General features: G+C 37.3%; 1 protein-coding gene across 5 annotated transcripts in view; it reads right to left on the bottom strand.

Annotated features, from left to right (window-relative positions):
- The window catches only part of LOC145260548 (uncharacterized), a 127,229-nt gene that overhangs the window by 33,907 nt on the left and 81,152 nt on the right, over positions 1-12,170 (bottom strand). The window lies entirely within an intron of this gene.

The raw sequence follows: 12,170 nt of genomic DNA, 5'->3' as shown, positions 1-12,170 counted from the left end.
CTAGTAATAGGATTTTAATTCATTATTTTTTTATTAATATAATAAATGTAAAAGATGATTCAAGAAAGGTGTCATTAGGACGCACACCTAACTTAGAAAAATTGATTTATTTGCTTCCAAGTAAATATTAAAAAATATGAATATATTTCTGTGAGAGGCACTTGAATTCTATTTAATACTCTATCCTCTTCAAGAATGGTCTTAAACTCTATCTTTAATTGACATTTATTCCATAGATGCTTAATTTTCATACATTGCCAAAATTAGTTCCCCGGTGCCTAATTTTCTTAAATTCAATTTAATTGAAATAAAAATATAAAAAGTGATTTTTAATGTTTTTATTTCTATTTGTGATTTTATTTGTTTTTGTTTTGTTTTAATTAGATGTGGCTTTTGTCCGGTGTACTTTTGTTTGGAGTGCTTTTGTCCGATCCCCTATCTAGCATTGGCAAAAACTGTGCTCACAAAAACAAACTTTTGGTAATTTCAAAGTTTTAGCTTTTATTGGACAGTAATAAAAATTATAAATAAAATTAATGGATTCCAACCTTTCGCATCTATATGCGAAAACATGTGTTGGTTAATTTCTTCTTTGATTTCGGTTTATATGTCTGTATATGAACAAGAGTAGATTCAAACACCTATACGCGGCAACATGTGTCGGCTCATTCCTTCTTTGATTTCAGTTTATGTGTCTCCTAAAACAATATTTCTGAATAAGAGAAGGCGGATTTAGATGGCAATATAAAGCAATGAAATCTCAGGCTACTAATAGAAATTATTTTTGGTAAATAATATTTTTTTCGTTCGACAAGTTTTCAAGTTTTCCACACGTTAAGAGGATGCACAAAAGTCATTGAAAATTTGCCAATATAAAATATAAGTGCATTTTTAAACCTATTTTAAAGACATTCAAAATGTGTTTCATGAATTTAATTACTGACATATTTTTTATTTTTGTTTCATGTTTAAACTTTTATTTTAATGCAAGTTCGAATGGTTTCCTTTGTGTCGTTTTACTAGGTAGAAGAGTTACTTATCTTGTCTTTCGTAACATTTATTCGTTTTGTATTTACTTTTCTCTCCTTTTTTGCTTTCTTAGATAATCTGGAAAATCATCCACTAATTTAAGAATTTAGAGTGGGCGTCATTTTTACAATGTAGTGTAAAATAAACCTCCATATTCGAGCTATTCTAACGTTTTAGGGCAGTTAAGCAAAAAGTTATTTTCTTGAAATATTCTTATTGATTTTTCTAGGAAAACTTGTTTTTTTTTCTGAAAATTGAATTTTTCTCCCCCGAAATTAAAATTATTTTCAAAATTGAAATTTTCAGTCGCCATAAAACAAATTGTACTTAATTTGAAGAACATATTATAAAGTTTTACCATTCGATTTTTTTTATTACTCATGAACCTTAACTTTTGTGAAGGGTGGGAAGTTAAAAAAGTATATAATTTTTTTTCTAAAAAGATTTTAAGCCATCCATTCCTTGAGCAATCTTGATTAAAATCGTACGCAAAATGGCGGCCGGAAACGAATGTAAAAAATGGAACGGAATGTAAAAGAAATAAGCGAGTCGACTATATAGCCTAGCAAGAAAAAAAACAACGAGTTCTGATAACAACAACTAATAATAAGCGTATTTAACTACTTTGTACGTGTTATGAATATGTTAATAATGAAATGAAATAACTAATAAATGTTTTGTTTTTGTTTTTGTTTTTGACTGTAGTTTCACATAACATTTTAATAAACAAAAGATACCGCAAAAATTGAATTCCATTGTCCTTTCTCTGCATAATTATCAAAACAAAATAATGAAATTAGAAACTAAGAAACCTTTTTTTCGTTTGGCGAAACAACAAATAAACAAAAACCAAATGTTACCAAAACGTTTAACTTATGATTTACTTTTTCCTTTGACGTTAATACCTGAGCTATGAAGACATGTTTGATGCAAGGCTAAAAATTAAAACATGAACCAATAGCTACTCGGTTACGCATGCATATTCATAATGCCATCGTTCAACCTTCACCTGGCAAATTCCATTTTTTTAATTTTCACACTTTTGCACCGATTTTCCCCGACTAAAACCTATATATAAAGTTTCACATGGGTTTGAATATCCTATATATTAAGTTTCATGTCTGTAGATAAAAACTGACAGAGGAGTTTCGTAGGCAAATTTTTTAAACAAATATATATACGCATACATAAATATATAGAGAAAGGTTTGTGTTTACTATAACCTTTTTATGCAAATATTACTCAAGTAGAATATTTGATGAATATAATTACACGTCATCCTATAAGAAAACCGAAAAAAAAACTAATAGGGAATTAATTCAAATGAATGGTTTGCTAGTGAATATAATTCAAAGACCCATATATAACAGAGTTGTATTTTCTTTTTAAATAAATAGAATAAAGGGTTCTTAATATGAATATCAATACAAAAACAAAACAAATTTATAGGAGTATAGATCAAGTCAATAAGGGTTACAGAAAGAGGAATAAAGGAGAAACTATTTAGGCCATTGCATTTCAAAGCTAAATGCTTCTTGTGAGAAGAGGAGAAAAATCCGGCATTATACAAATGTAAAAAGACAACACCAACTTTTTAAATTAAAACTGGAAAAAACTTTTAGATTAGAATTGGAAAAATAGGTGGGGAGGTGATATGATGGGAATAAAAGAGAGAAGGAATAGAAAAATCAATAAAGGCTAATCTCTCTCTCTCTCTCTCTCTCTCTCTCTATATATATATATATATATATATATATATATATATATATATATATATATATAAAGCTGAACGTCTGTGTGTGTGTCTGGTCACGAATAGGCTCCTATATGGTTGACTATTATAGAAAGCTGATCACATATAATGATAGAAGATGTATCGAGACACAGGAATGGGTATGTTTGAGCTGTTATAATGATGCTTCATTAAAATTGTGGGGTCTGCATACGCGCCTGGTCCACAAAGTACGGAAATAAAAAATTTAAAAAAAACCTTTACAATTGTTTTTGATATAGATGTACATAATAATACTTTGATAAGTATGTTTTAATTTAAATAGGGATGGTATAATAAAATTGTGGGGTCTACATTCGCGCCTGGCCTCCATAGAATGGAAATAAGCACACACTTTAATAAAGACTTTTCATATCTATCTGCGTAAGTATACTTTGATAATTATGTTTCAGTTTGAAGAAATATGGTATAATAAAATTATGGGGTGTTCGTTCGTGCCTGACCTCCATAGAATGGAAATATGTCACAAAGTTTAACAAGGTTTTTTAATATAGATCCACAGAATATTGTGATAAGTGTTTCAGTGTGAACAGGTATGGTATAATAAATTATGGGGCTTATCTATTTTATTTTTACTTTCATCATATTTAGCTTTGGTTTTGATACCCCCAAATTCGAAGCTATCTCTTTACAACCCTTCCTTTTCATAACCTATCATACTTTTATAAATCAGAGTCCATTTTCTGTAGGTTATTTTTGAACCCAGTCAACGACGGGTACTTTTGCTAGTATATATATGCATATATATATATTGCTTTATATATGTGCAGCTTTTATAATTAAGAAAATGGAATAATAGAAAAAAATGTCTTTTTACTTTATAAAATATATTTAGAAAATTTCAAAATTCAGATATTTTAATAAAAAATTCAAAAAAATGTTTTTAAATTAAAAAAAATTGCAATAAAATTATGATAAAAAATAAATTACAAAAGTAAGAAAAGGAAAAAGAAAAAATAAGAAAGATAAATTGTAAATCAATTGAAATCCTTGAAAAATAATCCATCAGAAATTAGCTGTACACCAGCATAAAATGAAACGAAAGTTAACATCCAGTACCCTTGCATGCATTATAATCAAGAAGAAAGATTATTTAAAAGTTGGCAATTTATTTTATATTTCGCATGTTTCAAAATAATTTGGAAACAAGTACATTGATTAAACGAATGTGGGACAAATACAGAAATGGTATTCGACAACAATCACACAGAGGAAAACCGATGGATGTCGTATTTAACACGTTTGAGGTTGTTGAGGTTTAAGACCACAGACCAAAGCATAAAAGTCGTTATGACCAATCTATTCTAAGGTCGAGGGATCCTAACTGAGAAAGTGACTATCCTCCGAAAGCTGCGATGAAACAGTTTCTGGTAATGTCTGCACAGATCTCTTTCTGGTTCAGAAATTAATGGTAAGTTCTGAGGTTTATGCATTTCCATGAAAGGCTTTTTTGAGTTTTTTCCCATACTTCCTAGATCATAATATCTCAGATTCGCAAACGGACATCATCTTTATCTTTTTTTTGATCGAGTTTTAAAAAATTCCCCCATTTCGAGTGTTTGTTTGCTCACGGCCTTCGAGCCGGGTAGTATCTGTTCTGTAATTGGTCCTTGGTCAATGTAGAGGAAACCCTTCATACTGAGACAATTACTATTTATTTAGATATTGCCAGAATGTCCCCCTATTTAAAAGCAAAACCATTTCCACAAGTCATCTTTTTGATTGACTTTGTTTAATTTGAACGTTTTACACTTCTGGTCGCGTCATGGCGTAGCGGTAAGACGTCAGGTTTTCTTTCACTTTCTTTTCCGCCTCGTTGAATCAGAAATAGAGTTCTCCTCGCTTTGTTGCAGTTTCTTTAGAAAGCTTGAAAGAGGAGTTGATCAGATCTTTGGTTTCATTCAACTATTTCTGTAGAGTTGCGTTACTGTCAAGAGTAAGAGCTGAGTTGAAAACAATATTGATCGACATTGATGTACATCCATTTAATGGCACATTAAACGTTAGATTTGAGATTATTAATCTTGCTCCAATCTTGCTACAAATTTCACATTATCAGCAAATAGGAGCATATTTCCACCAATCAGATATAGAATACAAAAAGAACAAGACCAAATACGAAGTCTTAGGTAATACTACTGCAAGCATCCACTTCATATGACAGACTGCTATCCTTGATGACAGAATCAAATGCTTTGACAATGTTTAGAAATGTTTTGCGTGTGTTTGGATTATCGTTGGTGGCATTATTCTGTTTTGAGCTGTTGCTCTATTTGTCTGAGTGTTCATACTGCTACAATTGAATTGGAACGTATACTGCCACAATTGAATTGGAACGTATACTGCCACAATTGAATTGGAACGTATACTGCCACAATTGAATGGGAACGTATACTGCCACAATTGAATTGGAACGTCTACTGCCACAATTGAATTGGAACGTATACTTCCACAATTGAATTGGAACGTATACTGCCACATTGAATTGGAACGTATACTGCCACAATTGAATGGGAACGTATACTGCCACAATTGAATGGGAACGTATACTGCCACAATTGAATTGGAACGTCTACTGCCACAATTGAATTGGAACGTATACTTCCACAATTGAATTGGAACGTATACTGCCACATTGAATTGGAACGTATACTGCCACAATTGAATTGGAACGTCTACTGCCACAATTGAATTGGAACGTATACTGCTACCAATAAGAAAGAACGTCTGTTAAATATTTAGTGTGTACATAGAATTTATTTTGACAAAAGCGTGCACCTGACCAAATGCAAAAAACAACAAAATAATTATCAAATGTACCAAAAGGTCATGTGAATAAAATGAACTTGACACAAGCACCTGCTGTGGCGAAGCAACAAACTTGATCAATTATTAAAAAGAAACTAAATGTATGATGTTTCAAAGGTCATTTTCGGCAAAAGGTTATACAAGTGTAATCAAATTCAGGCCAATCCAGTAAAATGGCCAAATAAAACTTCCAGTGTTTCAGGTGGTCACAAAATGCTTTTAACAAAAAAGATGTTGGTGACGATTTGGGCATGAGCAGAATCAACCCTAACTCGAATGCTCGTGAATCTCCTAACAACCAACAGACGAAGTAAAGATATATTGTTAAATGTTCATATATTAGTGTGTCATCATTTTTTTAAATATAACAGAAACACAACACAGCTTTTCTTTTGCTGGTGAAGAAAATAATCCGGCACCAGAAAAAAAGGTGAAAATACTGAGAACTGATATCCTGTGTTCTCAATTATCGCTAGTATTTTCAGTTTTTATAAAAGCGATGAGTACCAGATAATAATCAAAGGTACCAGAAAGATAAAGTAAGCTGTATCTCCATTAAGTTCATGACCCATAAAATTGTGAAACACGGATGTTTTGAAATGAAACTATGTTGAGATGGAGAGATGGTAGCAATATACATAAGATGAGCCATTATTGTTCGTTTGAGTAGAAATTCAGAGGATTTGGAGACGTTAGAGGTTAGGGTTAGGGTTAGGGTTAGAGGTTAGGGTTAGGGTTAGGGTTAGAGGTTAGGGTTAGGGCTAGGGTTAGGGTTAGAGGTTAGGGTTAGGGTTAGAGGTTAGGGTTAGGGTTAGGGTTAGGGTTAGAGGTTAGGGTTAGAGTTAGGGTTGGAGGTTAGGGTTAGGGTTAGAGGTTAGGGTTAGGGTTAGGGTTAGAGTTAGGGTTGGAGGTTAGGGTTAGGGTTAGAGGTTAGGTTTAGGGTTAGGGTTAGAGGTTAGAGGTTGTGGTTAGAGGTTAGGGTTAGGGTTAGGGTTAGGGTTAGAGGTTAGGGTTAGGGATAGGGTTAGGGTTCGAGGTTAGAGTTAGGGTTAGAGGTTAGGGTTAGGGTTAGGGTTAGAGGTTAGGGTTAGGGTTAGAGGTTAGGGTTAGGGATAGGGTTAGGGTTAGAGGTTAGGGTTAGGGTTAGAGGTTAGGGTTAGGGTTAGGGTTAGAGGTTAGGGTATGGGTTAGAGGTTAGAGGTTAGGGTTAGAGGTTAGAGGTTAGGGTTAGGGTTAGGGTTAGAGGTTAGGGTTAGGGTTAGGGTTAGAGGTTAGAGGTTAGGGTTAGAGGTTAGGAATAGGGTTAGGGTTAGGGTTAGAGGTTAGGGTTAGGGTTAGAGGTTAGAGGTTAGGGTTAGGGTTAGGGTTAGGGATAGAGGTTAGGGCTAGGGTTAGGGTTAGAGGTTGGTGTTAGGGTTAGAGGTTAGGGTTAGGGTTAGAGGTTAGGGTTAGGGTTAGGGTTAGAGGTTAGGGTTAGGGGTAGAGGTTTGGGTTAGGGTTAGAGGTTAGGGTTAGGGTTAGAGGTTAGAGGTTAGGGTTAGGGTTAGAGGTTAGAGGTTAGGGTTAGAGGTTAGGGTTAGGTTTAGAGGTTAGGGTTAGGGGTAGAGGTTAGGGTTAGAGGTTAGAGGTTAGGGTTAGGGTTAGAGGTTAGGGTTAGGGTCAGGGTTAGAGTTAGAGGTTAGGGTTAGGGTTAGGGTTAGAGGTTAGGGTTAGGGTTAGAGGTTAGAGGTTAGGGTTAGGGTTAGAGGTTAGGGTTAGGGTTAGAGGTTGGGGTTAGAGGTCTGCGTTAGAGGATAGGGTTAGGGTTAGGGTTAGAGGTTAGGGTTAGGGTTAGAGGTTAGGGTTAGGGTTAGGGTTAGGGGTAGAGGTTTGGGTTAGGGTTAGAGGTTAGAGGTTAGGGTTAGGGTTAGGGTTAGAGGTTAGAGTTAGGGTTAGGGTTAGAGGTTAGAGGTTAGGGTTAGAGGTTAGGGTTAGGATTATGGTTAGAGGTTAGGGTAAGGGTTAGGGTTAGAGGTTAGGGTAAGGGTTAGGGTAAGAGGTTAGAGGTTAGAGGTTAGAGGTTAGGGTTAGAGGTTAGAGGTTAGGGTTAGGGTTAGAGGTTAGTGTTAGGGTTAGGGTTAGGGTTAAGGTTAGAGGTTAGGGTTAGGGTTAGGGTTAGAGGTTAGGGTTAGGGTTAGGGTTAGGGTTAGAGGTTAGGGTTAGGGTTAGGGGTTAGAGGTTAGAGGTTAGGGGTAGGGATAGGGTTAGGGTTAGAGGTTTGGGTTAGGGTTAGAGGTTAGAGGTTAGGGTTAGAGGTTAGGGTTAGGGTTAGGGTTAGAGGTTAGAGGTTAGAGGTTAGGGTTAGAGGTTAGGGTTAGAGGTTAGGGTTAGGGTTAGAGGTTAGGGTTAGGGTTAGGGTTAGAGGTTGTAGGTTAGGGTTAGGGTTAGAGGTTAGGGTTAGGGTTAAAGGTTAGGGTTAGGGTTAGGGTTAGGTTTAGAGGTTAGAGGTTAGACATTAGGGTTATAGGTTAGAGGTTAGGGTTAGGGTTAGGGTTAGAGGTTAGGGTTAGGGTTAGGGTTAGAGGTTAGGGTTAGAGGTTAGGGTTAGGGTTAGAGGTTAGGGTTAGGGTTAGAGGTTAGGGTTAGGGTTATGGTTAGAGGTTAGGGTAAGGGTTAGGGTTAGAGGTTAGGGTAAGGGTTAGGGTTAGAGGTTAGAGGTTAGAGGTTAGGGTTAGAGGTTAGAGGTTAGGGTTAGGGTTAGATGTTAGTGTTAGGGTTAGGGTTAGGGTTAGAGGTTAGGGTTAGGGTTAGGGTTAGAGGTTAGGGTTAGGGTTAGGGTTAGGGTTAGAGGTTAGGGTTAGAGGTTAGAGGTTAGAGGTTAGGGTTAGACGTTAGAGGTTAGGGTTAGGGTTAGGGTTGAGGTTAGGGTTAGGGTTAGAGTTAAAGGTTAGGGTTAGAGGTTAGAGGTTAGGGGTTAGGGTTAGAGGTTAGGGTTAGGGTTAGGGTTAGAGGTTTAGGTTAGAGGTTAGGGTAAGGGTTAGGGTTAGAGGTTAGGGTTAGGGTTAGAGGTTAGGGTTAGGGATAGGGTTAGGGTTAGAGGTTTGGGTTAGGGTTAGAGGTTAGAGGTTAGGGTTAGAGGTTAAGGTTAGGGTTAGGGTTAGAGGTTAGAGGTTAGAGGTTAGGGTTAGGGTTAGAGGTTAGGGTTAGAGGTTAGGGTTAGGGTTAGAGGTTAGGGTTAGGGTTAGGGTTAGAGGTTGTAGGTTAGGGTTAGGGTTAGAGGTTAGGGTTAGGGTTAAAGGTTAGGGTTAGGGTTAGGGTTAGGTTTAGAGGTTAGAGGTTAGACATTAGGGTTATAGGTTAGAGGTTAGGGTTAGGGTTAGGGTTAGAGGTTAGGGTTAGGGTTAGGGTTAGAGGTTAGGGTTAGAGGTTAGGGTTAGGGTTAGAGGTTAGGGTTAGGGTTAGAGGTTAGGGTTAGGGTTATGGTTAGAGGTTAGGGTAAGGGTTAGGGTTAGAGGTTTGGGTAAGGGTTAGGGTTAGAGGTTAGAGGTTAGAGGTTAGGGTTAGAGGTTAGAGGTTAGGGTTAGGGTTAGATGTTAGTGTTAGGGTTAGGGTTAGGGTTAGAGGTTAGGGTTAGGGTTAGGGTTAGAGGTTAGGGTTAGGGTTAGGGTTAGGGTTAGAGGTTAGGGTTAGAGGTTAGAGGTTAGAGGTTAGGGTTAGACGTTAGAGGTTAGGGTTAGGGTTAGGGTTGAGGTTAGGGTTAGGGTTAGAGTTAAAGGTTAGGGTTAGAGGTTAGAGGTTAGGGGTTAGGGTTAGAGGTTAGGGTTAGGGTTAGGGTTAGAGGTTTAGGTTAGAGGTTAGGGTAAGGGTTAGGGTTAGAGGTTAGGGTTAGGGTTAGAGGTTAGGGTTAGGGATAGGGTTAGGGTTAGAGGTTTGGGTTAGGGTTAGAGGTTAGAGGTTAGGGTTAGAGGTTAAGGTTAGGGTTAGGGTTAGAGGTTAGAGGTTAGAGGTTAGGGTTAGGGTTAGAGGTTAGGGTTAGAGGTTAGGGTTAGGGTTAGAGGTTAGGGTTAGGGTTAGGGTTAGAGGTTGTAGGTTAGGGTTAGGGTTAGAGGTTAGGGTTAGGGTTAAAGGTTAGGGTTAGGGTTAGGGTTAGGGTTAGGGTTAGAGGTTAGAGGTTAGACATTAGGGTTAGAGTTAGAGGTTAGGGTTAGGGTTAGGGTTAGAGGTTAGGGTTAGAGGTTAGGGTTAGAGGTTAGGGTTAGGGTTAGATTAGAGGTTGCTTTGATAAGCTTATGGTCCATAGCAACAAGTTTAGTCAGTGGTGGAGCTGAGAAAGGAAAAGTTTCCGCTCTGCAAGATCTACCGCAGATGTGCTGACGGTTATATCCCACAGGATTAGTGAATCTCTTGACAAAGGCTTCCTTTCTAGGGCAATTGCTCTTGACATATCAAAGGCCTTCGACAAGGTATGGTGTAAGGGTCTACTTCACAAGATTTCCAGCTACGGTATAATTGGAAATGTTTTCTCAATCATTAAATCATTTCTCTCTGATAGGCTCATAAGAGTAGTGGTAGATGGACAAAAATCGGAGGCCTGCAATATAAATGCTGGAGTCCCTCAGGGGTCAATCCTAGGCCCAACTCTCTTCCTGATCTACATCAATGACCTCCCTAAACACATACTTAAATCATTCGTTGATATCTATGCTGATGACACGACCATCTACGGCAACACATCAAAGGCTGTAAATGATAAAGTTCTCTCTGATTCTCTCTCCTCTGATCTCGAGCGCGTGGTTCAGTGGGGGAAGATGTGGCTGGTTACCTTTAATGCATCCAAAACCAAACTCCTATCCTTACATCATCAACGCTCTGATCCCCATCTGGCATCAATTGTGATGGATGGCTCTCGTCTGGGTGAGGCCCCGTGTTTTGACAAACTTCTGGGTTTGACCTTTACTCGTGATCTGAAATGGAACACGTACATCAAGTCTGTTGCCAAGGTCGCTGGAAAGATGGTGGGATCCTTCTACCGCTCCAGAAGATATCTCACTACTGATGCAATTCTCTATCTATATAAAAGCCAAGTACGTCCAAGGATGGAATACTGTTGCCATATCTGGGCAGGAGCTGCTAAAAACAGCCTATCCTGCCTTGACAGAGTACAAAATAGACTTCGTGGCTTAGTAGGGGATGCCCTTTTCTCTACCTTGCAACCTCTCTCCCACAGAAGAGACGTTGCGAGCCTATTCTTGTTTTATCGTTATTTCCATGGCAGGTGCTCGTCTGAACTCCAATCTCTGGTCCCCCCTCGCCAATCTTTCACAAAAAACACCCGTCTAGCTGAATCTACTGTGAAAAATTCCCCCCACTCTATATCTGTGCCTAAATCAAAACGCGGATTTCATGAACAAAGCTTCTTTCTTAGAACTGCACGCCTGTGGAACTCTGTTCCGTCTACCGGACTACAACTTGGATGTCTTCAAGTCCAATGTTAACAAATTCCTAATGAACCGCCCCCTTAAGTAAACACTTCATCAAATCTCCACACTAACGTAATGAATTTGCAATAACCCTTATTCCTGAGTGGCTTCCGGCCCTTGATAAGTGGTGATCACTGTGTAAAAAAAAAAAAGGATGCAAACGAGATGTAAATACAAAAGCTCAATATTACATGATCATTCTTGACAAGTTGAGTAAAAATTTACAGAGAAGAAACAGCTGTAGCATAACAGGTGAAGATAAGACTGATAATCTCTAACATAGCAAAGAAAACATTATTCCATCATGTCCAAAAGTTGCCAAACACATAATTTAGTAGATTTAGAAGATTTTTGTAGTTTTATGCTGCAATATTTTTTAGCCATGACGGAGTATGGTCCCTCATAATTGGGCGATTCTATTTATAAATGCTGCTGCTAGGAACGAATCAAATTAATTTATGTTTTGCTATCAACCAATCAGAAATCAAAACTGCTCCATAAAAATTAAATCTTTTTAGCAAATTTGCACATGTTTTCTTCATTGACATGAAGAAAACATATGAAAACGAGAAAGATCTGCTTTTTGGCTGCAAAATTATAAAGCCCGGAACCTGTACAGAATAGTTGTCTACTAAGAATACCCATCAGAAACTCTTCTGAAACTAAACATGGCTTCCAACTCAAGTTTTATAGTTTTTATTTTTCCATTGGGATTTTATATCATGGCGGGTGTTATATATTGGAGGGTAGTTATATGACCGTGTATATACGGTATCAAATTTACGTATGTTGTATATATGCGTTTGTGACGTATTTGTGTCGTGGAGGGGTTCTATATATGTGTATACATGGCTTAATGAATGTTTGTCGTGTTCTCATCATAAACGGATCCTATGTATGTATGTACGTAGTATTTTTTGTGTAACAGACTATTGTCCTTGTTCTAAATGTCTATTTTACGGCCCATGATTGGTCCCATCTAATGGTGTTAGTGTGTGCATGTCAAAACATATAATACATGTAACATATAGATAACGACAAACCTGTTTCTGCTATTGTTTTTTTCTGGAAGGTTCATCAAC

The sequence above is a fragment of the Euprymna scolopes genome, chromosome 36 (genome assembly GCF_053919585.1).
Source record: "Euprymna scolopes isolate OS-2025 chromosome 36, ASM5391958v1, whole genome shotgun sequence".
Taxonomy (NCBI): Eukaryota; Metazoa; Mollusca; class Cephalopoda; order Sepiida; family Sepiolidae; genus Euprymna; species Euprymna scolopes.
This window is presented reverse-complemented; position numbering and strand designations above follow the sequence as displayed.